The sequence below is a fragment of the Trichosurus vulpecula genome, chromosome 4 (assembly GCF_011100635.1).
Source record: "Trichosurus vulpecula isolate mTriVul1 chromosome 4, mTriVul1.pri, whole genome shotgun sequence".
Taxonomy (NCBI): Eukaryota; Metazoa; Chordata; class Mammalia; order Diprotodontia; family Phalangeridae; genus Trichosurus; species Trichosurus vulpecula.
Window position 1 is genome coordinate 206,617,474 of NC_050576.1, and position 24,561 is coordinate 206,642,034.

A 24,561-nucleotide genomic window follows, 5' to 3' on the forward strand; every position below is an offset into this window, starting at 1 on the left:
ATTTATTGGGAACCAAAACACATTTAAAAAAATCCTCCAAAACACAGAACCCTCTCTTCTATCTTGGTCCCTGGAGAGAATAGACTCGGACTTAAAGTCACAACTCCCAACATCTGCCACCTCTCACAATGTTCACTCCCAGAGGTTACATTACCGATGGATAAGTTGTTCCCTTGGTTGTAGGATACAGTATCTTGGGGCTATCCACTGCTGTGTAGGGTAAAGCACGTCACTCATCAGATCTGGCTCTTCACTGGGCTTAGCTGCTGTGGCTACCAGCAGAATGTTATAGGCTCCAGTTGCCAGACCTCTGTTGGCTCTTTAAATCTTTTAAAGCTCCCAAGATAATAATATTATCTGTTTCATCTTTGATACTCATTCACCCCAAATTAGGAAAGACTAAATGCAAAAGGAGCTTAAGAAACAAAGGCTCCATGCATTCACTGCCACTTGGCTGCTGCCACGGGCACTGATGCTATAAGGATATCACCTGCAATTCTACAGCATGTCTTCCTCTTCATTAAGAAACTTCAGGGAAGAGAGAGTTCTTCCACTGATTTGAGCCTTATGTATGAACATTCAATTCTGCCTCAATGTCCAGTTTAAAACACTTTTCATGGCCACAAAGTATGCCAAAAGGAAACCATCAGGATAACTATGCACGTTCTGTGTTGGAAAGAAGAAAAATCTATCCCTGCCATCTTGTCTTTCTGAAAGCAATTTTTGCTGAAAAGTGCTTAGTATAGTTCCTGACACATAGTAGGCATTACATCAATACCTATTCTCTCCCTTCCCCCTTTCCTTCCTACCCAAGTTTCCATATGGGTGGATACCTGGCAGAGCATGTTGTGAATGCTGTAAACACTAGCCTTTCTTTAGCAAGTACCCACCATGAGACTCTGAGCAAGACGACAAAATTATTTGTTCTTCAGTTTCATCACCTGTAAATTAAGAGACAACCTAAATCTAAAAGAACTGTGTATATATTAAGGAATGATTTAATGAATGTGATAGCATACTTTCTTCCTAACATTCTACACCAATGCCTCGTCATGTCATGGAGATGACCTTACTTTCTGAAAATCTACATTTGAGAAGAAGTTCTGGTGGATGCTAATAAATTAGAAAGTCTTAGAGTACCTGGCTGAAGGACAGTGAGTCTGTTGTCCAAGAACCAACAAAACAAAATTCAGAGATAGGCTCATTAGAAACTGGCTACAGAGTGATGATTTCTTTCTTTCTTTTTTATCTTTTCTTTTTTTCATTTTTTCCTTTCTTTCCCCAGCCACACCAGCTAACGAAGACATCTAGTGGATTTGCATTGGTGGAATACCCTCAAGGATGCAATCATAGCTCCTTGAAATATTGAAGTAGAGGGCATTCTTATTGTCCTGGATTCTATATATACACTTAAGTGGAAGATTTAACAATGGGAAGAAGAAGAAGAGCTTTTTTAAAGGCATGTCTATTTTTAAAATAGAGTTGTATGGCATTCTGTGATGAAAGATCTTTAGAGAACATAATGTTAGTCACAATGGAAACTCCTTTAATTGAATGGCATGGAAAAAGCCCTGGAGCTGCCAGTAAAGAGCAGGACGGCAGCTTCATGAAGTCTGTAGCCCTGTCAAAATATCTAAAATTCCATATTCAGACCTGACTTTTACCCTCGTAAATGCTATTGACAAATGTGATATAATAAGATAAAATCATCAGATTGACACATATGTCCTACTTTTTTTAAAAATCTGATGTACAAGCATCTTACCTTGTAAAATGCATTAATATGGGTGTGATTTTTTTTCACAATACCAAAGGGTTTGTTGCACTATACAATTCATTTTAAGCAAGAATATCCCACAATTCATTTAAAACATGAACCAATACTTCAAGAATCCATTATTTCATCTGGGTGAGTTCTCCCACTAACCTAGTTTGCAACCAAAACTTTCTTTGAGTTAGATGGCCTTCTGACATTAGATACATAAAGATTTTCAAGTTTGATTAGACCTTTCAGGGTTTTCACTTTACTGGTAAAGTCCTCAAGAATTTGAGGCCACTATATCATGGAGAAGAATTGATAGGAATTTAGCTGAGGTTGAAACATGAATCAACGCATAAAAATTAACTCATTAAGTTTCCACAATAAACTTAATAGGGTAATGAACTTCAGTGTGACCTCTCCCTATAATAGGGAGGCAGAATATCTTAGTAGTTACTGGCCAAGAGAGAACTACAAAAGTGGGCTTGGAGGGCATTAATCCTTTTTTGTGAAAATAAATGAGTACTGAGGGCTCTATCTCTGTGCCAAACTCTGCACTAACCACTATGTAGAACATATGACTCATCTTCAAGGTATATATAATCTAATGGAAGAGACAATGCAGTCATATAAAAAATGCAATAGCACACACAAAATTTAAAAAAAATTGAGTCTAGACTGCCTCTGAAATGGATGAAAAAGTGCTAAGTCACTATTATCTTAGTGAATAAGTGTGAATGTGAATGTGAATAAATAGTATTTAACAATTCAACATCGGGATGCTGCAGGTTACTGATTTATTGATTTGGGTTTGCAACTATATGTGATGAAAGTCATGTGATTGATGACAGGAATACATATCATGGAGAGCTTAAGAAACTGGATTTACTCATTCCAAATCCCTTATGTACTTCCCAATGAAAGATGTATAGGTGTCATATATTAAAACAGTAGAAATTCAGGCCAAGGATTCAAGATACAAGAAAAAGACCAAGTTTCTCTTTCATTGTACACAATGACTATGAGGAGTGTTAAGTAACATAACAAGTAGCTGGGTGGTACAGTAGATAGATTGCTGGGCCTAAAGACAGGAAGACTCATCTTGCTGAATTCAAATTTGACCTCAGATGCTTACTAGCTTTTTGACCCTTGCCAAGTCATTTAACCTTGTGTAGTTCACTTTCCTTATCTACAAAATGAGCAGGAGAAGGAAATGGCAAGTCACTCCATTATATTTTGCAAGAAAACCCCAATGGGGTCACAAAGAGTCAGGCATGACCAAAAACAACTTAACAATAGATGAGTGTAGTAGAATTGAACTTGGAACAGGAAGAACTAGATTGGAATCCTGCTCTGTTACTGACCAGCAATATGACCTTGAACTTTTCTTAGTCTTATTTTTTTTTAAATCTATACTCTTAGGATAATAATACCTGCTATATCTATGGGAAAAAAGTTATTGGGAAGCTCAAACAGGACAGAGTAGGTGAAAGTACTTTGCAATTACAAAAGCACAATATAAATGTAAGACATCAATATCTTCAAGGGAGGAAAACAAACACCCAAAGCAGAAAGCCCTATATTGCATTCTCCTGAATCACTGCCACACTAGAAGTAGTTCTTTCTTTTCTAAAACAAATATCAATTATTCATCTTAGTTGCTATGAAACTTTAATGAAAAATTATGCAAGCCATTTTGCTAAATGAAAAGAAAGAAGAGTTTCACAAATGGATAGACCTTCTCTGATGATTATCCAGATAATTAAATAGATAATCTGAACTGGTCTCATACCAACTGAAGCTGATTAATAGATGTTTTGCTTTTGTTTATAATAAAGGGGAATAGCCCTGTTTCTGTATAATTTATTGGTTCCTTTTTGTAGTCCAAGACTACTGACTTCTTTCTAAATGGATACCTGGCTGCTATTTGGCTGGGTAGTATTAGAGATGCTTAAATAACACTCTGGCCTGAGTCACTGGGAAGAAAATAAATGTTTTAATTTCTAAAGCTACTTCAATTTATTACAATATTGCAGTGTGTAAATAATGGTGTTTTAAAGATAAGTAATATCCAGTTGTCAGATCTCAGCGTATTTATCTGCAAGAAAATGAAAATTACATAATATGCCATTTTCTTAAATGTTTTTTTTTTCAAAATTCAGACCAGCTATTAGAAATTAGCTTTTTAATCTGCTTTTGGAGAGTAACACTCATTTTCCATTAAACACTGAATATATCAAAGGCATGGGGAACCGGAGGTCAGAGATACATTAGTCATTTTTGGGCTGAGTCATATATACTCACCCCAGATGGATGTACATGAAGCTCCCTCACTGAAGTAACCTTAAGACTTCAGTGTCTCTTCACCCATCCTCACCTTTTGACTTCTTTCTGTGGATGACATCACCATTTTTCAAGTCACCCAACCTGGGAATTCAGTCATCATTGACTTTTTCTCTTCTCTCATATATTCAACTAGATGTGAAGTATTATTGTCTCTTGTCATAACGCCTTACAATCATCAACTCCTTTTCATTCTCTCTATCAACAACACAATTTAATCCCACATTAATTCTCACTTCATTGTCTATCGCAATAATCTTCTAATAGGTCTCCCAACCTTCAGTCTCTTTCCTGCCAAACTATACCTACAGATTGGCATAGACAACACACCAACAACAAATTAGTTTTCCTAATTAGATCTTTCTGCTGATGAAAAACCCTCCCTGGCTCTTCAAAGAATTGTGAATAACATTTAAACTTCACTTTCTATAACATGGCCCCTATCCATCTTTTTAGTCTAATTTCATTCTACTCTACACTATCTCTAGTCAGATTAGATTAGAAGTCAATCCTCAACTTTTGCAGGGGTAACATTCCTAGACAACTACATAAAATCAAAAACAAAAATGTTGATACATTAAATCTATGGGGAAAAGGCAGTTATGTTCTCATGACCATCAAAAACTATAATCTTTCACTAGAGACTGCTGAAAACACAATTTTCTGCACATATTCTTAATAATTCTTAATTCTTAATAATAAAATATGAATTCTAATAGCATGTACTTTTCCTAACTATAAAATAACCCATAAAATACAATACACAAAATCGATTTTGTTACACGCGAAATATTTTTTCACTAATAGTTGCCTAGAATTCTGTGATTTTTTGTGCCAACATTTCAATATAAACAAAACATTAATTTCAGACAATATTCACTTTTCATAACACATAAAATCTATAGTACCATAAATACTTTTCTCCTTTTTGTGCATATAACAAATGATTGATTCATTAATGCTAAACTTGTGGCCAACAGTGGCTGCAGACATTCCAGCATGTAGTTTATCTAACACCTTTTTTATGCGTGTATCATTAAGTCGCATCACTGACTTTGTATGCTTGAACGTAGAACCCAAAGGATTTGGACTACTTTTGGGGGTCATAACTGCAACACAACAAACTTGCACATATTGCACCTCTCATCTTTTTCTCTACTGCACATATCCCAAATGTGCAGAGTTGCCAACATGAAAGTGAAAACGAGGTTACTAATAAAATCATAGAAATACTTGAAGTCATGAAAGTTAAATGCATGAATGTTAAGGATTAACTGTATTTGTTGTTCCAGGAACCCTTAGCGCCTCTGTTCAGACTACTCTCTGTTCCTGAAAGATCCTCCACCAATTGACATCTTGCCCATCCTTCCTGATTCAGCTTAGATGCCTCCTCCTCCTCTTCCTCCACACTTTTATTGATCAATGGAGTTGAATATACTCTCTTCTTCCTCCAAACTTTCACAGCACTTCTCCATCAATCTCTTGTCAACTTGTCATACCATTTCACCTTGCTGGGTTTTTTTGTTTGTTCGTTGTTTTCTTTTTTTTTTTGCCAATCTGCTGTATTTCCCTACTGGATTATAAACTCCTTGAGAGCAGAGATCCTGTCTCATTCATTTTTATAATTTTCCTCAGCACCTGGAATAGTGCCTTAGATGTACCTCTTGTGAGTGGTTAAATTAATCTTAGTTGAACCAGTGATTAAAGGAAATCACTTTCCACCCTAATGCTAGCTTTTCCAGGAAGGAAGGGTTAACCCCAAAGTATTGGACTTTCAACTACAGGGCATTGTCCCAGGCAATGCCCCAGGCAACAGGCAGATATGGTCTCTAAGCAACTCTGGTTCCATTTAGCACATGGCTTCATAAAGTTTAATGAGAACTAGCCCAGGGGCAGGAGGAACACTACGTCCTGGGTTTTACTCTTTGTGAGTGAATACATCATAAAACAGTGCCCCTTAGAACATCTGTCTAGACCATATAAGAGCCTTCTATTGTTGCTTTCTCTGGTTTGATAAGGGATGAGGTACAACATGCACTATAGACAAGATATGCTGAGGTAGCTTTCTTAGCCTGTAGTGTCTGAATCCTTCCAGGTACATGCCTTAAATTTCTGAATACTAACTGAAAACATCCATGAAAATTAAAATACAGCCATCCCTTGCCAGGCTTATCTCCAATATCCAGGTCACTGGAATCAAGAACTGAGCTTGAGTCTTCCTGACTAAAAGAAATAATTTTTGCAAAGGGTTAACACAGTGCCTGGCACCTAGTAGGATCTTAATAAATGATTGTTCCCCTTCCTTCCTCCTTCCTTGATCTCCCTTCATCAGGACCATTTATGGTTCAGGAGAAGCATGGCCTTGGAGTATCTTCAGATTGAGTCCCTAGTGAAAGTTCTCAAAGACAGGGATTTCCACCACAAAGTTCAATGCTTTCATTGTACATCACAGTTTCTTAACAACAGAGGGACCACATGTTCTTAACCTCTTTCTTTTTTGGCAATCTGGCTTTAGCCATTCTCAAAAGAATGTTTTTGAAAGCATAAAATAAAATCATAAGATTACCAAGGACATTGATCTTATTAAAATAGTTATTGCAATATTGAAAACAAGTTCACTGACCCTAAGTTAAGAACCCCTTCTCTAAGGGCTTGAGGCTGGCCAGGCAGACCAAAATACCAGTAAAAGATCAAAGCTCTTCCCAGCTTTGTCCAGCTTGGTATCATGAGGCCTCAGTCAGTCAGTAGACCTTCAGACTAGACAGCCCATCACAATGTGACCCAGGACCTCATCAGGCAACAGATAATTGTGTAGAGAAGCTTTCCAGTGGATCTGCAATTATGTGTTCCTCAAAATCAGAGTTAATTTCTAGAGATCACAAAGGTCCATTGTTTTGCAAGAGAAAAAAATAAACAACCTGTGCTTTCAAGTTGGGATAAGTAAAAACCTCAAGGATATAATTAGGGAAATCAAATTACAGATGACACATCAGAAAATTCCCTTTGCCCCAAGAAGTTCAGTATGGTGCCCAACACAGGCCCCATAGAGTTTGTATACTTGGCTTTGTCAGAATACAGGTTTTGATCAAATTCCCAAAGGAGACTTGCTTCAGAAAAGAATGCAAAGTCGGCAAAAGGAATACAGCATTAAAGATCAAAGCAAAACAAATGAGTGCTATCTTGGTAAGTGAAATCACTAGCATATAATTAGCCTTGGCAGGAGCTGACTAAATCCATCTTTTCAAGCCACCTTAGTCATCCTCCACAGACTCCTAAGCTTTCTATTAAAATCAGGCATCTGTTGCAAAAATGGATTGCTATGCTTCAGGGCAAATATATATGTTAACTAAGGTGTGCTACTCATGTGGATGTGGCTGAAAAGGCAGGCAAATATGGAGCTATCCTTATGACAGACATTGATTTATAGCATCGGCTGTTGATGAAGCCTGTTATATTACTATATATTATATTATGTATATGATATATCATATATGGCATATCATAGCTTTTCTTGTCCTAATTCAGAGAATCTCAGAATTTGAGAATTGGGAGAAACCTCAGAAACTATCTAGTTCTGGTGCTAATAACAAGATCTCTTTCATAATATTCCTGGAGAGTGGTAATCCAGCCTTTACCTGAAGATTTCCAGTGAGAATGGAACTCACCACCTGCCAAAGCAGCACATTCCACTTTGGACATCTCTGTTTGTTAGCAAGCTGTGTGTGTGTGTGTGTGTGTGTGTGTGTGTGTGTGTGTGTGTGTATGTGTGTGTGTGTGTGTGTGTGTGTGTGTGCGTGTGTATGTGTGTGTTTCCTTAACATTAAGTCTTAATTTAGCCCTCTACAATTTCTGCCAAGCAGAACAAGTTTAACTATTCTTCCAAAAGATAGTCCTTCAAATATTTAGAGTCAACCAGCCTGTGCTCCCTAAGTCTTGTCTTCCCCAAGCTAAACATTGCTGAGTCCTTCAACTAGTCCAAATTTTCTTCATGACATATCAATTGATACTCTTCACTGCTGCTATCTTCCTGACAATCCACAGTGAAGATACTTTTATTTTTGATGTCATGGTTATAGGAAGTAAGGGCTTTAGGGTAGAAGTCTCCCATAATTGGAACATAAATTTCTTGGACATATGGTGAAATGTTTTGTCTTGATTTTTAATATGTTTTCTTATAACAACAATTCTGATTCAATTTCCCATTTTTGCTATTCTAAAGGTTTCTAGGAAACAATGAAAACTGTACTACTGTGGCATAGGCTTATTGAATATTAGAATGAGAATTATGGGGCAGCAAGGTGGCACAGTGGACAGAGTACCAGCCCTGGAGTCATGAAGATCTGAGTTCAAATCAGGCTTCAAACAATTATTAGCTGTGTGTCCCTGGGCAGCAGGGCCATTTCCAATCATCCTGATCTATATCTTGCCACTGGACCCAGATGCCTGGTGATGTTACACAGCTATCTTTCATTTAAATCCAATTCACTTGCAAGACACAGCATCACCTTCCTAATGCCATGATCCTCTTCTAGAATGAAGGAACAACAACAAAAATAACAGGGAACCTGGACAAGTTACTCAAACCTGATTGCCTCAAAAAAAAAAAACAATTAGAATTGGATCTATTTCAATCACCCCTTTTTACATATAAAGAAGACAAGATATAGTGAGGTCTAGAGAAAATAATGTCTCCTCCTCGATGCTGTACAGTTACTTAGTGGAAGAACTGAGAATATAACTTGAATCTCCTGTCTCCCAGTCTAGTGTACTAGTAACCGCCAAATAAGTCAGTGTGAAATAATAGAAAGAACCATAGATAGGGAGTCAGATGATCTGGATTTCAATCCTTCTGCTTTCTACTACATGATTTTGGATCTCACTATATGATCTATTCTGGGTCTCAGTTTCCTTATCTGTAAAATTAGTAAGTTGATCTACCCTTAGGTACCTTCTATCTCTAAATCTTGTGAACTTTTAGAGTTGTCCCCTAAATGTAGATATTTTGCAAGAGCATATACTAGAAGGCAGAACTTGCCTTTTAATCTCAGTTCTGAAACAGTTTCAGAGTGGAACTGAGCCCACATTTGAAAAGAGGGGCAAAAAGCATTAAACTTCTTTACATTCTGGATCTTAACTAATGGCAAGAAGAAGATCAGAAAATGAGGAGTCTGTGTTGTCATTAGGGTCTTCCTAATACTAAAACCACCAGTTGAATATGAAAAGGGAATGCAAAATTAATACTCTATGTCATAAAGACAAAAACTGTGGTCCTACATTCAATCGATAGTTTCTAAAGTTGAATTGCATGAGAGTGGTTTCTATGTGCAGAAAACATTGGAGCCTTATTAAACTTTTGGTAGAATTAGACTCTGATTTGGGTAAGTTGATCCTGAAGTCACATCTTTTTTTTCCAAAGAAGAAGAAAGAAAGAAGGAAGGAAGGAAGGAAGGAAGGAAGGAAGGAAGGAAGGAAGGAAGGAAGGAAGGAAACTAAGTAAAAATCCTAGTATAGTTTTTCTCAAAAGTCATCACCCAACCTCCAATTTCCCTCATCAATGACAAATATAATTATAAATAGATTGTTACCACATTGTTTAGGCAAAGAAACAAGAATTTATTGTGTTTGTACAAATGTAAGTAAAAAGTCAATTCCTGCCCTCAGGGAGTTTACATTCTAAGAGGGAAAGATAACACACACACACACACACACACACACACACACACACACACACACACACACACACACGCCGAAAAGGTGAAGGAAGGATATTCAACCAGGGGGCCATGGTATCAAAGTCATAAAAGCTAGTAGCCATGTCAAGAAGATAGGTCAACCTGGGTATTTTCTCAAAATGGAGGCCCTGAGAGGAACTCACCAATGAAAAAAGAAAGTTAGCAAGGCAAAGACTCTGAGTACAGGAGTATGATAGCTTATTGAACATATGAAAAGAGTAATTAATCAGTATCTTTACAAGTGTTGAACTGATACTTCTTGCCTCAGGTCTCTTCCTTCTCTGCTCTATTCTTTATTCAGTCACTAAAGTGACTTTCCTAAAATGCAACTCTGATCATGTCACCACCCTACTCAATAAACTCCCAGAAAGCAGAAACAAATACAAAATGATCTGGTTGGTATTCAAAGTCTTTCATAACCTAACCCCCTCTTACCTTTCCAGGCTTCTTATACTATAGTCCCAAATATGTACACTTTGATTCAGTGACACTGGCCTTTTGGCTTTCCCATGAATGAGACACTCCATCTCTTGGCTCTAAGTGTTTTTGCTCCCTGTTCTCCATGCCTAGAACAGTCTCCCTCCCCCTCCACTCTGACTACTGATCTTGTTGGCTTCTTTTAAGCCCAAAATAAAATTCCACCTTTTCATACCTCTTTATTACAATGTCTCCCTTCTTTTAATTATTTCCTATTTATCTAGTATATAGCTTGCTTTGTATTTACCTGTTTGCTTGTTGTCTCCCCCTTGAGATTGTAAACTCCTTGAGGGCAAGGACTGTCCTTTTTTTAATATTTTTTCCCCAGTTACATGACAAGAAAATTTTCAGCATTCATTTTTACAAGATTTTGAGTTCCAAATTCTTTTCCCTCCCACCCCCCCTTCTGAAATTGGTAGGCAGTTTGATATAGTTTATAGATGTGCTATCATGTAAAAATATTTCCATATTAGTCATAGTTGTGAAAGAAGAAACAGATCAAGAGGGGAAAAAAACTACCAGAAAGAAAAAGTTAAGTGAAAAAAAGTATGCTTTGATCTGTATTCAAAGTCCATCAGTTCATTGCCTGGATGTGGATAGCACATTCCTTCCTGAGTCCTTTGTACTTGTCTTAGACCATTGTGTTGCTGAAAAGAGCTGAGTCACTCATAATTAATCATCACAAAATGTTGCTGATACTGTGTACAATGTTTTTCCTGGTTCTGCTTGTTTCATTTTGCATCCGTTTGTATAAGTCTTTCCCAGTTTTTCTGAAATCTGCCTGCTCATTATTTCTTATACCACAATAGTTTTCCATTACATTTATGTACCACAGCTTATTCAGCCATTCCCCAAGTGATGGACATTCCCTCAGTTTCCAATATTTTGTCACCATGGAAGGAGCTGCTGTGAATATTTTTGCGCAAGTAGGTCCTTTTCCCTTTTTTATGATCTCTTTAAGATACAGACCTACTAGTGGTATTGCTGGATCAAAGGGTATGCACAGTTTGATTGTCCTTTGGGCATAGTTCCAAATTGCATTCCTTCAGGATTGTATCAGTTCATAACTCCACTAACAGTGCATCAATGCCCCGATTTTCCCATATCCTCTCCAACATTTATCATTTTCCCTTTTTTGTCATGTTAGCCAATCTGATAGGTATAAGTTGTACCTCAGAGTTGTCTTAAATTGCATTGATCTAATCAAATGTGATTTACAGCACTTTTTCATATGCCTATAGATAGCTTTGATTTCTTCATCTGAAAACTGCCTGTTCATATCCTTTGACGATTTATTAATTGGGGAATTACCTGTATTCTTGAAAATGTGACTCAGTTCTCCATATATTTGAGACCTGAAGACTTTATCAGAGACACTTGCTGTAAAGATTGTTTGCCAGCTTTCTGCTTTCCTTCTAATCTTGGTTGCATTTGTTTTGTTTGTACAAAAGCTTTTAATTTAATATAATTAAAATAATCTATATTACATTTTGCAACGCTCTCTATCTCTTGTTTGGTCATGAATTCTTCCCCTCCCCGTAACTCTAACAGGTAGACTATTCTTTGCTCTTCTAATTTGCTTATGGTCTTTATGTCTAAATAATGCCAAAGGTCTGTCATATCTAACTTTTCTAATATTCTGTTTATTTCCTTAGTTTCTTTCTTGTTTGTTTGTTGTTGTTTGATTGGATTTATTGAGTTCTGAGAGGGGACAGTTGAGGTCCCGACTAGTATAGTTTTGCTGTCTGTTTCTTCCTGTAACTCACTTCTTTTTTAAGAATTTGGATGTTATGCCACTTGGTGCATATATGTTTAGTATTGATATTGCTTCATTGTCTATGGTATCTTTTAGCAAGATGTAGTTTCCTTCCTTATCTCTTTTATGTCATCTGATATCAGGATTGCTACCTCTGTTTTTTTTTGTTTGATTGTTTCCTTTGCTTTTTCACATCAGTTGAAGCATAACAGGTTCTGCTCCATCCCCTTACCTTCACTCTGTGTCTCTCTGCCCCAAGTGTGTTTCTTGTAAACAATACACTTTAGGATTCTGGTTTTTGATCCACTCTTCTATCTGCTTCTATTTTATGAGAGAGTTCATTACATTCACATTCACAGTTATAATTATTAGCTTTGTATTTCCCTCCATCCTACTCTTCTTCTTGTTTGTTCTCTCTCTCCTTTCACCCTTTCCCTCTCCCCGGTGTTTTGCTTCTTTCGACCACATCCCCTGATCTGCCTTTCCTTCTGTCAGTCTCCACCCATGCTTTACTAGATCTCCTCCCCTCCTATTTCCCTGTAGGGTAAAATAGATTTCTATATTCAACTGATTATGCATATGATTCCCTCTTTTAGCCAATACTGATGAGAGTAAGGTTCAAGAGATGCTCATTGCCCACCTTCCCATTTTCCCCTCAATTGTAATAGGTCTTTTGTGCCTCTTTGTGTGAAATAATTTACCCCATTCTATCTCTCTCTTGCTTCTGCACCCATTGTACTCCTCTTTCTCATCCCTTATTTTTGTATGTCATTCCCTCAAATTCACCATATCCCCATACCCTCTATGTATATTCCTTCTAACTGTACTATTAGTAATACAATTTTTTAAGAATTACAAGTATCATCTTCTCATGTAGGGATGCAAAACATTTAGCTCTATTGAATCCCTTATGTTTTCTTCCCCCCCCCCCCACTTTTTTCCTGTTTTTGCTTCTCTTGGATCTTTATATTGGATGTCAAATTTTAGGTTTAGTTCTGATCTCCTTATGAAAGCTTGAAGTCCTTGTATTTCATTGAATGACCATTTTTTGCCTTGAAGTATTACACTTAATTTCACCAGGTGGTGATTCTTGGTTGTAGTCCTAGATCTTTTGCCCTCAAGAATGTCATGTTCCATGACCTCCTGTTCTTTAAGGATGCCGTTGTGAAGTCCTGTGTAATCCTGATTGTAATTCCTTGATATTTGATTTTTTTTTTTCTGGCCACTTGTAGTATTTTTTCCTCGAACTGATTATTCTGAAATTGGTTGGCACTGATGTTCCTTGGGGTTTTTATTTTGGGATCTTTTTCCTCATATGATTGATGGAGTCTTTCAATGACTGTTTTGCCCTTTGGTTCCAGAACATTGGAGCAGTTTTCCTTGATAATTTCTTGAAAGATGTTATCCAGGTCCTACTTTTGATTATGGCTTTCAGGTAGTCCAATAATTATTGATTCTTGATTTCTCATGGTGTCATTAACTTCCACTTGTCCAATTCTCACTTTTAAGGTCTTGTTTTCTTCAATTAGCTTTTATACTTTCTTTTCCATTTGGCCAATTTTACTTTTTAAGCAGTTCTCTGGGCTATTGACTCTTTTTTCATAATTCTCTTGCATCACTCTCACTTGTTTTCCAATTTTTTCTTCTAATTCTCTTATGTGATTTTTAAGCTCCTTCTTGAGTTCTACCTTGAGTTCTTTCTGGGCTTGATACCACTTTCAATTTTTCTTTGGGGTTTTGCCCATTGGTGTTTTGATGTTGTCCTCTTCTGAGTTAGTGTCTTGGTCTTCCTCTCATCACAGTAACTTTCTATGCTCAAATATATTTTTTATTCTTTTTTGCTCATCCTTTTTTTTGGCTTTTTTTTCCTTTTATATTTGAGCTCTGCACCTGGGTTGGAAGGGGGTCTGTCTCAGGCCTCTTATGCCAGTTGCTACTGGCATAAGGCTGCTTACCTGGTGCTGTGCTGATGTTTCCCTGAGGCCCCTGGGGGAACTTCATGTCTAGTACTGCCCTGAGAGGTTGGGGTATGTGGTGGATGGCACTAGTGGAGGCCATAGGGGTCTGGCAGCTTACCTGTTGCTGAGCTAGAGTCCTAGTTGTGATGTCTGGTGTGTGCTAAGGCCCAGTGTGGTGTTTCTGCATTTCCCCAGGGCTACACTGAAGAACATGGAGGTCTGTCTAATGGAAGATGCCTGCCCAACCTGGGCTCCATTGAAGCAGGTGATGGTTCTTGGAGCTGGAGTCTACTGGTTCCCTTGGCTATACTAAGTCACATCACGGGGGGCCTGCTGTGGCCATTCACCTGCTCCATCTTATTGAAAAAGGTTTTACACTTGATGTAAGGGAAACCATCCTACAATTAGAGTTAATTAAGAAAACAGAATAGGCTGCCACAAGATTATGAGAGTTCCATATCACTGTAGATCTCTAAACAGAGGTTAGATGACCACTTCTAAGGAATGTTGTTTAGATACAGGTCAAACTGGATGCTGTCGATAGTACCTAACAATTCAGAGATGCTATGAGTCTGTGGGTATTGGAGATGACACTTTCCCTCACTATAAAGATAAACTGTAGTTTGTTTTTGTTTTTTGTCTTTGTACCTAGGGTTGAGCTAGATCACTCTTTCCAGACAGAGCCATGGCAATTTCTCGGTAGTCCACCAAACATTTATTACCAAAGAAACTTCAAAAAAAACTAAGCATTTTTAAAAATTTGATTACTTTTCCTTCTCTTTCTACCTAGGTACAGTACAGTTGACAGGAAAGAATTCAGATGTTTTATTGGTTCATGGTATTAATTTTATTCAATAATTCCTAAGACCGCTTTTGGCTTAAAGAATATATGTTTATGATTCTATAATCCCATTTATGCTGATTGACTTATAACCTTTGGTACTCTGGGGGAAAAAACACTTTTGGTTAAGACTTGCCTGTTTGGTATATTATAATAAGGTGCCAATATTCTTTGCTTGAGGTAAGATGCAGTATATGTAGTAGGGAGACCCAAAAGAGGAGAAGATATATTCTCCAGAATCATACAATATGACAGAATTTGAAAGCTAGAAGAGACTCTGAACCCATATAAGTGCTACTCATAACTAAAAGCTACTCTCACTATAACATACATGATAATTAATTGTCTAGACTCTGCATAAGGACCAATAAGAAAGAAAAACCCACTACTTCTCAAAATAGTCCATTACACTTTTGGACAGTTCTAATGGTTATTATTTCTTATTTTTTTGCCATGAAACCCTCATTTGCCTATTTTGACATCTTCCTATTGCTCCAGATTCTTTCTTCTGGGGTAAAGCACTATAATTCTAATCTCTTTTATGCATCATAGTCCTTTAAATCAGGGCTGTCCAACCTTAGGCTTTTATTGAAACAATAGATAATATATTGTGATTTGCCGTTTTAGTGAGAGCTCTGCAGTAGCTCAGCTTCTTTACTAAAGCATTTATATAAATTTCTATGCTTGTAGGCAGGCCACATAAATCACACTGTGGCCCACAGGCTGCATTTTGGACAGCCCTGCTTTAAATAATTAAACACAGCTATTATAATCTTCTGAGTCTTCTCTTTTCCAGACTAAACTTCCCAAATACCTACCATTGATCCTCATGTAACATGGATCCAAAGTTCTTCACCATTCTGGGTGCCTTCTTCTCAATTCTCTAGCATTTATCACAGTCTTTTCTAAATTTTGGTGTCTGGAACTGAATATAGTATTCCAGATGAAGTCTGAAAAGGGCAGTTTCCAGAGAAACAATCATTTTTTTATTCCTGGAAGCTATACATTTTTTAAAAAATTAGTTAATTAATTTTTAGTTTTCAACATTCGCTTCCAAAAAAATTTAAATTTTCTCCTTCTCTCTCCCCCCTCCCCAAGATGGCATGCAATCTGATATAGGTTCTACATATACATTCATATTAAACATATTTTCACATTAGTCATGTTGTAAAGAAGAATTATAACCAATGGGAGGAACCACAAGAAAGAAGAAACAAAACAAAAAAAAGAGAGCAAATAGTATGTTTCATCTGCATTCTGGTTCCAAAGTTCTTTCTCTGGATGTGGATAGCATTTTCCATCATGAGTCTTTTGGAGTTGTCTTAGATCCTCACATTGCTGAAAATAACTAAGTCTATCAAAGTCAGTCATAGCACAATGTTGATGTTACTGTGTACAGTGTTCCCCTGGTCCTGCTCACTTCACTCAGCATCAGTTCATGTGAGTCTTTCCAGGTTTTTCGGAAGTCCACCTGCTCATCATTTCTTATGGAACAATTGTATTCCATTCAATTCATATATCATAACTTGTTCAGCCAGTCCCCAATTGACGGGCATCCCCTCAATTTCCAATTCTTTGCCACCATAAAAAGAGCTGCTATAAATATTTTTGTACATGTAGGTGCTTTTCCCATTTTTTTTATTTCTTTGGGATACAGACCTAGAAGTATATACTTTATTTAATACAGTATAAAATCACAAGTTTCTTTTCTCCTTTGCTCCACTATGCTACTGACTTACTAAACTTGTAATTAACCTACCACATCCCACTCCTATTTCTTTTAAACAAACTATCTGCTCCCTTTCACAGAGATAGGGACATTTGGCTATCTTTAAGGGGCAATCATAATATCAATATTAAGTAGTTTACTCAATCTTATAGACTGTTCTATTTAACTTATGGACTAGTAAGATTTAGGAAGATGTATTAAGTACAAAACTAAGCATCACCAAGCAATTTTAGATTAAATATTGAAACCCTAAGATCTCTTTCAGCTCTAATTCCTGGGGATTTCTATGTAATCCTGTCCAACCATTGACTGTAACATACTAGTGCTCAAATGGCAATTGTAACTTTTGCCTCATATTTTAACTATGAACAAGTTATAGAGAAACAGTGAAGATTAGCCTGAATTAAATTCAGCTCCTCAATCACATGGGGACAGAAAAACGGACCACAGAAACAGTCAATTTGTCAGACTTCTAGGTTTGCGCAACCACATCAGGACATTTCACAATTAGATTTTTTTTTTCATGACCCTTTAAATACTTCTTGTTTCTGGTCAGGAAAGAGACCTTTTCTTGCCACATTTTGGCACTTCCAGTTTGCCCTAGAACCAGGAAGAAAACATTAGTGAAAGGGGGAGGCTGAGAGGAATGGAATTTTTTAGAACTTTAAAGTAGTTGTGTTCAAAGAATTATGGGAATGTTTAAATGAATACGGGTATTATCTGCAGCTAAAGTTGTAATTTTTTTTTTGTTTTTCTTGTTTCCTGTATACAGACTTTTTGACTTCACTAGTTTGAGGAACTCCTAGTGTGAAAGCTGTGTCCACCAAGTCAGAACAGTAATTTTTCTAGAAGTTAGAGATGTGGCTGGGGGCCTGAGTGCTTGTCACTCACCTGCCCATGGTCACTCATCTAGTATACTTCAGAGGCAGGCCTTGAACTCAGGTCTTTCTGATTCCAAAGTTAGCTCTCTGACCACTGTTCCATGCTACATCTTCCAACCTCATTTTTTAATATAATTTTTTTCGTGGCACTGGATTCATTTGAAGACCTACATAGGCTTAAATTACATATCTTCTATTCATTTTCCACATGACCTTAAAAAAGCCACTTCCTTCTCTGTAAAATGAGTGAGTTGGATTAGATGGCCTTTAACTTCAGACTCTTATAGTTCTAACACTCAGTGATTCTGACTATAATGAAAATCAGGTCATACTCATTTCACCCAGTCAGTTTTTCTAAGGTAGGGGGAAAAAAATCTCACAACTGATTTACTAATAGCAGTAAAGAATGAAATGACAGCTTGCTTAACTGCTACATATAAAAATTCTATGTCTTTTTGTGTTAGGTACACCCCACAAAAAAGTTATTTATCTGCTGGTAGGACTCGCTAGAGGCTTGAGCAATCTACCAGTTTTTTAACTGCTACTGCAGTAGTTTGCAATTTGCAATGATAGTAGGGCTTATGTTGCAATTTCCCAGAATGTTTTTAAACTATCTTCTTCCTCATAGGATTTTTCTTAAGAGATACTCTAGGGTTTGGAGATCTTTATTTGAAGGGAAGGGGTGGGGGATGGTGTTGGGTATTTTTTTTAAATTAAGTAGAACTAAAGTTTCACAATGTTGTAGAAATTACCAATGATCAAGGCATGGACACTGGAGAATCTATCCGTTCTATTCAAAAGTTATATCTAAAGCCACTCCAATGAAGGATCTACAGAAGGTCGATAGAATGAGACCTATATTTTGCTTCAAAACAAACACATAAAACAAATAACACATAGGAGAGCTTGTAGCTGGTCAGTCCTTCCTGAAGTGCATCTGGATCTTTCATTTTATTAGGAGAAAACTTTTTTGAGAAGTGTAGTCTGTCAAGAAAGACAAAACCTGCCACTGAATATAAATGCCTGGAATGAATGAGAGTTGTTTTCCCTATAGTCTCTGTTTATGGCAGGGTATAGACATGTTTATTAAACAAAACCATTAGATCATAAAACAAGGTGATCTATGCTCCCTGCATGCATTCACCACTGTGATGGAGGAGATTCAATGAGGCATACAGGTTAAAGAGGTCCATGGCCACAACCCTTAGGATTCTGAGGTTCTCCACATGCTTCTGTTTGTAGATGGTATTGTGCTGATTGTATTGAGACCCAGAATATTCTAGAGCCTGGGAGAAGAGTTCTTTCATCATTCAGGAAGACTAAGTAGACAAAGAATATCTGTTTGGATGCATACCCTATAGAGTTTGCCCAGCAATATGTGTGTCTTAGACAGACAATGGGAATGGACAACCAGTTGAGCCCAGAGTTGAACAGGAGCCAAGAATAGGGAAGAATAGATAATTGATTTAGGAAATTATGAAATTGGGTGGGCACACCTGGTTCTTTGGGTACTGTCAGGGAAAGACCACAATAGTGAGAAATGGGCTATAAGATGGTGAGATATGAGGTTATAATCACACTTTAAAAAGGCACAGAGGGTGTGGAGGGTGAACAGGCAAGGAAGTACAGAAACAAATGGCAAAAAGGGTGCAGATGCAAATAATGTGAAGATGGGGGATGGGATAGTGAAGGAAGGAAAACAGCAGTGGGGAAGAGGATGGGAAAGGGTAGAGGCAGAGGGAATCACTCACCTAAACATGGATTAGAGCTGGGAGCTCTTGGCAACATGGGCCCAGACAGAGGTTTTTAGGTGAGGAAGACTAACCTTTACCTGTGCCACCTTGGGGTTCTTTAGCATATCTAAATCATTTCAAAGTCATTAGTAAAACTGTAAAGTTACCATATCCACATCATCTCGAAGCTATCAGTAACATCTGGTGTTTTGCTATTCTTGAGTTTTACATACTACAGGACTAAAAGACTCTGACAGCAAAGTCTAGATGGTCCCCCTGATTCAGCACATTTGCCAGGATGGAATTTTTGGTTAATATATGATACAACCTGTAAATTATGCTCCTTTGACCTTTGGGGGGTTGATTTGTGACGTTAGGTCCCCCTTTACAGTCTTACTTCCTGCTAGTGCTACTTCATATTGGTTAATTCTAAACTTACTTATTACATTGACTAGAAAGTAGAGGGAGGGTCGGGGGACCAGAAAAAGATTTATTTTTAACACAAGGTTGGATTGCTTTCAGGAAATTGCAAAGCTCCTTTACTAGCTCCAAACTTCCCAAGAAAGCAAAGTCCCAACTTTCAATATTAATATTCTACTGTTGTTGCCATATGAAAGCAAGACATGGAATATAACTGCCTTCGAAGAATAAAAGATGAATATAACATAGAAACAATGGAGATATGCATGGAAGTAGGCTGCAACATATAATAAAATACTATTCCAAAGTACAGGAGGAAAAAAAGTCATAAAGGAATTGTATGATGGGGAGAGAAAAAAAGAATGCTCACACAGCAAGAATGGGGGAATTTTAAATTTAAAGTTGGAAAGCACCTGAATTGTCACTTAGAGCAACCCCCTCATTTTACAGTTGAGCAAACTGAGCACAGGGTTTTAGTGACTTGCCCAAGGACACGCAGCCTGTAAATAGCTGAAGTAGGAGTTGAACACAGGTCTTCCTGATTCCAAGAAGAGCCCTCTGCCCACTACTTGAGCCAGGGTGCTGCAACCACACCCTTGCAATGCTAGAAGAAATCAAGGGTAGCTACCTATTCTTTCATTGCACATGTCATGGCAGATTCTCAAGGGGATATAGACAAGACTCTTCTCAGATGGTCAAGCATGGGTTGCTATCTGTGGCATTGGAAGGAAATCCCAAATCACGAGATTCCAGTTCCATTTGAGCATATTTTTGTATAGAATTATAGGAAGGTTCAACCCCAAAAATAGGGTAAAAAGAAAATACAAATGTCTTTATGAAATGAGTTTTCTGAAAATGTAACTAAATGGAAGAATGTGGAGGTGGAACCCAATATAAATGATGTGTCAAAACAAAAAAGAACCTCCCACAATAATGTTTCTTTAAAAAGCACAAAATCCAAAGGAAAAAGCATGTGGGCTTTGCACATTGATACACTACCTACCAGAATGATTTTTTTCTGCCAAAGAAGAATCTTTAAAAATTTAAGTTGAGAGGGAAAAAAAATAAGATTAGATGTCTCTTAGTAATCTGAATCTGCCATTTCGAACATTTAGATGATATCCAGTGAAGAGACAGAAAGCTGTCTTTTATTACATCCTTCAGGGGGTGCTTTGGGATTCTACCAAAGAGTCACGGTATCTCACTATTTTAGATCATTCGATGGTAAGATAGCGGTATATTATAGAAAGGGTCTTGGCTCGGGAATCACAGGACCTCCTTTCAAGGATACTTCATATGCTTAATTATACCGATAGGTTTTATAGTAAATCACTTTCCTTCCTTGTACCCCACATACCTCAAATGTAAAATAAGGGAGATGGATCGGATGATCTTTGATGTATCTTCTATTTCTAGAACTGAGATCCTTATGTTAAAGAGAGCTTGTCAATCAATTAATTGGCTATATATGTTACCAGAAAGAGATGCTATCGGTACTCATGTATTAGACAGATTCCTGTGGATTTGGAAGAACTGGCTGTGGATCCCTAGTCTTTGGCTTTTTGCTATATGAGTTTAAAGAAAGTCAATTTGACTCCTTTTGAATCAGTTTCCTTATCGTAAAATGAGGATAAATTCAGTACTACCAAGCTCTTGGGGTTCTTAAATAAATGAGAAAATGGATGAAAGGTGCTAGACTGATGTCAGCTATTATTGTTCTTATTATCTGATGGGGGAAGGGGTCGGTGGTGGAGATGTGTGAATAAACAGGGTGATGAATCATTCATAATTTCCCCCCTGGGAATCCTGGTAGTGTTCCTTCTGGTTAAAAGGTAGACATACTCTTGGCTAAGCTCATGGTTGTGATCAATTCTGTCTCTCTCCCCCTCCCAAAGGCCCTCTAGGAGGATATGTGTCTCTTATCTTCTGCATTAAGTGCCTAGTACAGTGCCTTTCCTTAAGCTAGGTGCTTGAAATGATTACTAGATGACTGAAGCAGTCTCTTAAGGTTCATCCTGGCAAAGCAGCACCTACAGACTGTCTCAGCCCTTAGTGGACTAGGATGTATTTTTGACCTTGTGCTTTTAACCCTGTAGCATACGTCCTAGGGACTATGCTACTTAATCACCAAAATGTATGGGGCTGAAGGGGGTATGGGGAGAATTTGTGAACTCTACCTTGTTTGCATGCTTAAAAAAATACAAATCTTCACAATCCTTTATTTTAAGGGATTAGGGTGTATAAAGTGGAAGAAATCATTTTGAACTTCTGAGAAATGCCAGGCTTTCCTGTTCCTATTTCATGGCCTCCACATTAATCCAATATGATTTTAGTCTTGATTAAAAATGCACTCAAGAGGAAATAAAGCTCGTTTCCATAACCACAGAACAGGTAGATGCAGGGACTATTTCTTCCCCCAGAAATTAGGCTCATATTTATAAGGCTTGCATAAGAAGGTCGAAACTTTCAGAAGGCACAGGTAGAAAAGCCACTGTGCTTTGACATCAGTTTAAAAAACACGCATCATTTTAAATTCTGAATTGCAAGCCTAGTCTCTGTACAACCAGTCAAATTACAAGTCACTCATTTTACAGGGGAGATCATTTTCAGTAAGATATCTAAAAGGTTGAAGAAGTTGTAAGAGGTCACACGGCTACCCTTTATAAATTAAGATTACCAGCTCTGCACAAACTATATCCCAGGCTGCTAAAAGAACTGGCAGAGGTGATTCCTGAGCCATCGTCAGTGATTTTTTAAAGCTCTCAGAAAATGAGAAAGGTGGCAAAGGTGTTGGCAAGCCAAATGTCTCAGTTTTCCCAAATGGGAAGAGTGAAGTCTATAGACAATCAGTTGGTGAATTTGATTTCAATGCCTGGCAACATTCTAGAAGGTATCATTAAAGGGATGGTTGGTGATGGATGTCATTTATGCTAATTGCTAGTATATGTGTGTGTATGTGTGTGTGTATATGTGTATGTCTGTCTGTCTGTCTGTCTGTCTGTATGTATTAGACAAAATCTTTCATGCTATTCCTGCAGATGAGAAGGAAAGGTGTAGGGTAAAAGATGAAACATTTAGGTGCATTTTCAACTAAATATAGGAATATCGACCGACTAATCTGTATTGTTTCAATGTTACGTTAGAGGAAGACCCCTAATGGAGTTGCCCAGGAATTTATCCTTAGCCCTATGTTGTTGTTGTTTTCTTTCTTAATATATTTTTATTTATTTCATTAAATAGTTCCTAAGGGCTCATGGGTTCCCCGGCCTCGAGTGCGGCTGCGCGGCCCCAAGGCTATCGACTCCAGGGCCCTCCTTACCCTCGGCGCCTGGCTTCGGGTTTAGGCTCGGGTTCCCAGCCCTACCACCTCCACCTCCCCCGCCCCGCGGGCGGCCGCAGCAGCAGCCTCGGCCTCCCCTCCTTGGCTCTGAGATGTCGGCCTGGCTCCCGTCGTCCTCGGGCTAAGCGGCCGTTCTGAGCGCCCCCTCTCCCTCTCCCCGCAGCCCTCCGCGACCCTGCCCCCACTCCCCGAGGCACCGGACAGCCAGGTGCCCCATGGCCCACTCGTGCCTCGTTCCCTTCTAATATCTGGGACCCGCCAGGGCCCCGAACAGAGAAGGCACCATGGCCGAGCACCGGGCTCCCATCACGGTCTCTCCTGCCACAGATGACCGGCCCCCCATCTTCGAGGTGGTAGCGCATGGCAGTCTGACGACAGCGTGAGGCCTGCCCTTCAGCACGTGGCCAAGGCTCTTGCAGAATCCAACCCTGACCATTATGGCTTCCTCTGGAGGCGACTTGATGAAATCTTCACTTTTCTGGATCTTTTGCTACAGCAGCACTACTTGTCTAAAGCCAGTGCCTCCTTCTCTGAAAGCTTTTGTGGCTTAAAGAGGATTGTGATAAGAGAAGGGGGGGGGGGGGGAGGCGAGGGTGGTCCAGAGGTTGGCAGCTCCGGAAATCCTTCCTATTTCTGGTCCTTCTTCCCAACTTGAAAGTGAAGTTGGAGAAATTGGTCTCCAGCCTAAGAGGATGAGTATTCCATCCATACCCCCTCTTCCTGTTGGAGGTGGTTTTACGGAGTTTTCCTGGCAGCTCATCCCTTTGTGACCATGGCCTGGGAAGGCTGGTTCCTCATACAGTAGTCACATTAATTCCAGGGGAAGGCTCAGCATCCTCCACCCTTGCTGAGCCTAAGACACTAGCTGGGGCTAGTGGGATGCAACAGCCAGCCACAAGTATTCCGGGGAAGGTGCAGCCGGCTATCAGGAAAGCTATGGGAGGCCTTGCCTTGTCCATCTCCACAGGCCTTTCTGTAAGTGTTTTCTTCTTGCAGTTCCTAGATTGGTAGTAGTCACCAGAGAATCAAGAAACCATCAAATCCCTGATTTCCCTGCCCACCTCATCACCCCTGGTGCACCTGGACTACAACTTTGATTCCTCTTTCTTGCTGAAGCTGAAGTTGGTGTGCCCCTTTCATCCTAAAGCCCGGATGAATGGCACTGCACTCACCACCTCTGGCTACATGTTTTATTACCTTATAATTGTGTGAGGAATCACCAAACCTGTCCCATCACAGGCTATGCTACAGAAGTCCAGCACCTGGTTAAACGGTACTCAGGGTACTCTCCTGCAAACTGAATGACCTTGCCAACTGTGCCCCACGGTAAGACTGCTCTGCCTACCATCCAGTTCTGTCACAGAGTGGTATTCAGTATATGGCATTGCTCAGTCAGACACCTCTACCTTAGTCATCCATCTCAGGATCAGCCTTAAAGAGCCTAGCAAAACATTTTTTAAAATCAAATACAGACCAGTTTGAATGTAGCCTACTAATATGCCTTCTAACTCCCATCCAGAAATTAATGAAAACAGAGTCAAGTTGCTATATGAAGACATAAACAAGAGTCATTAGTGGAGGGGGACAGAATT

General features: G+C 38.6%; 1 pseudogene; it reads left to right on the top strand.

Moving 5' to 3' along the window:
* Positions 1 to 23,253: 23,253 nt before the first annotated feature.
* On the top strand, positions 23,254 to 24,270 carry LOC118847005 (annotated as a pseudogene).
* The last annotated feature ends 291 nt before the right edge of the window (positions 24,271 to 24,561 follow it).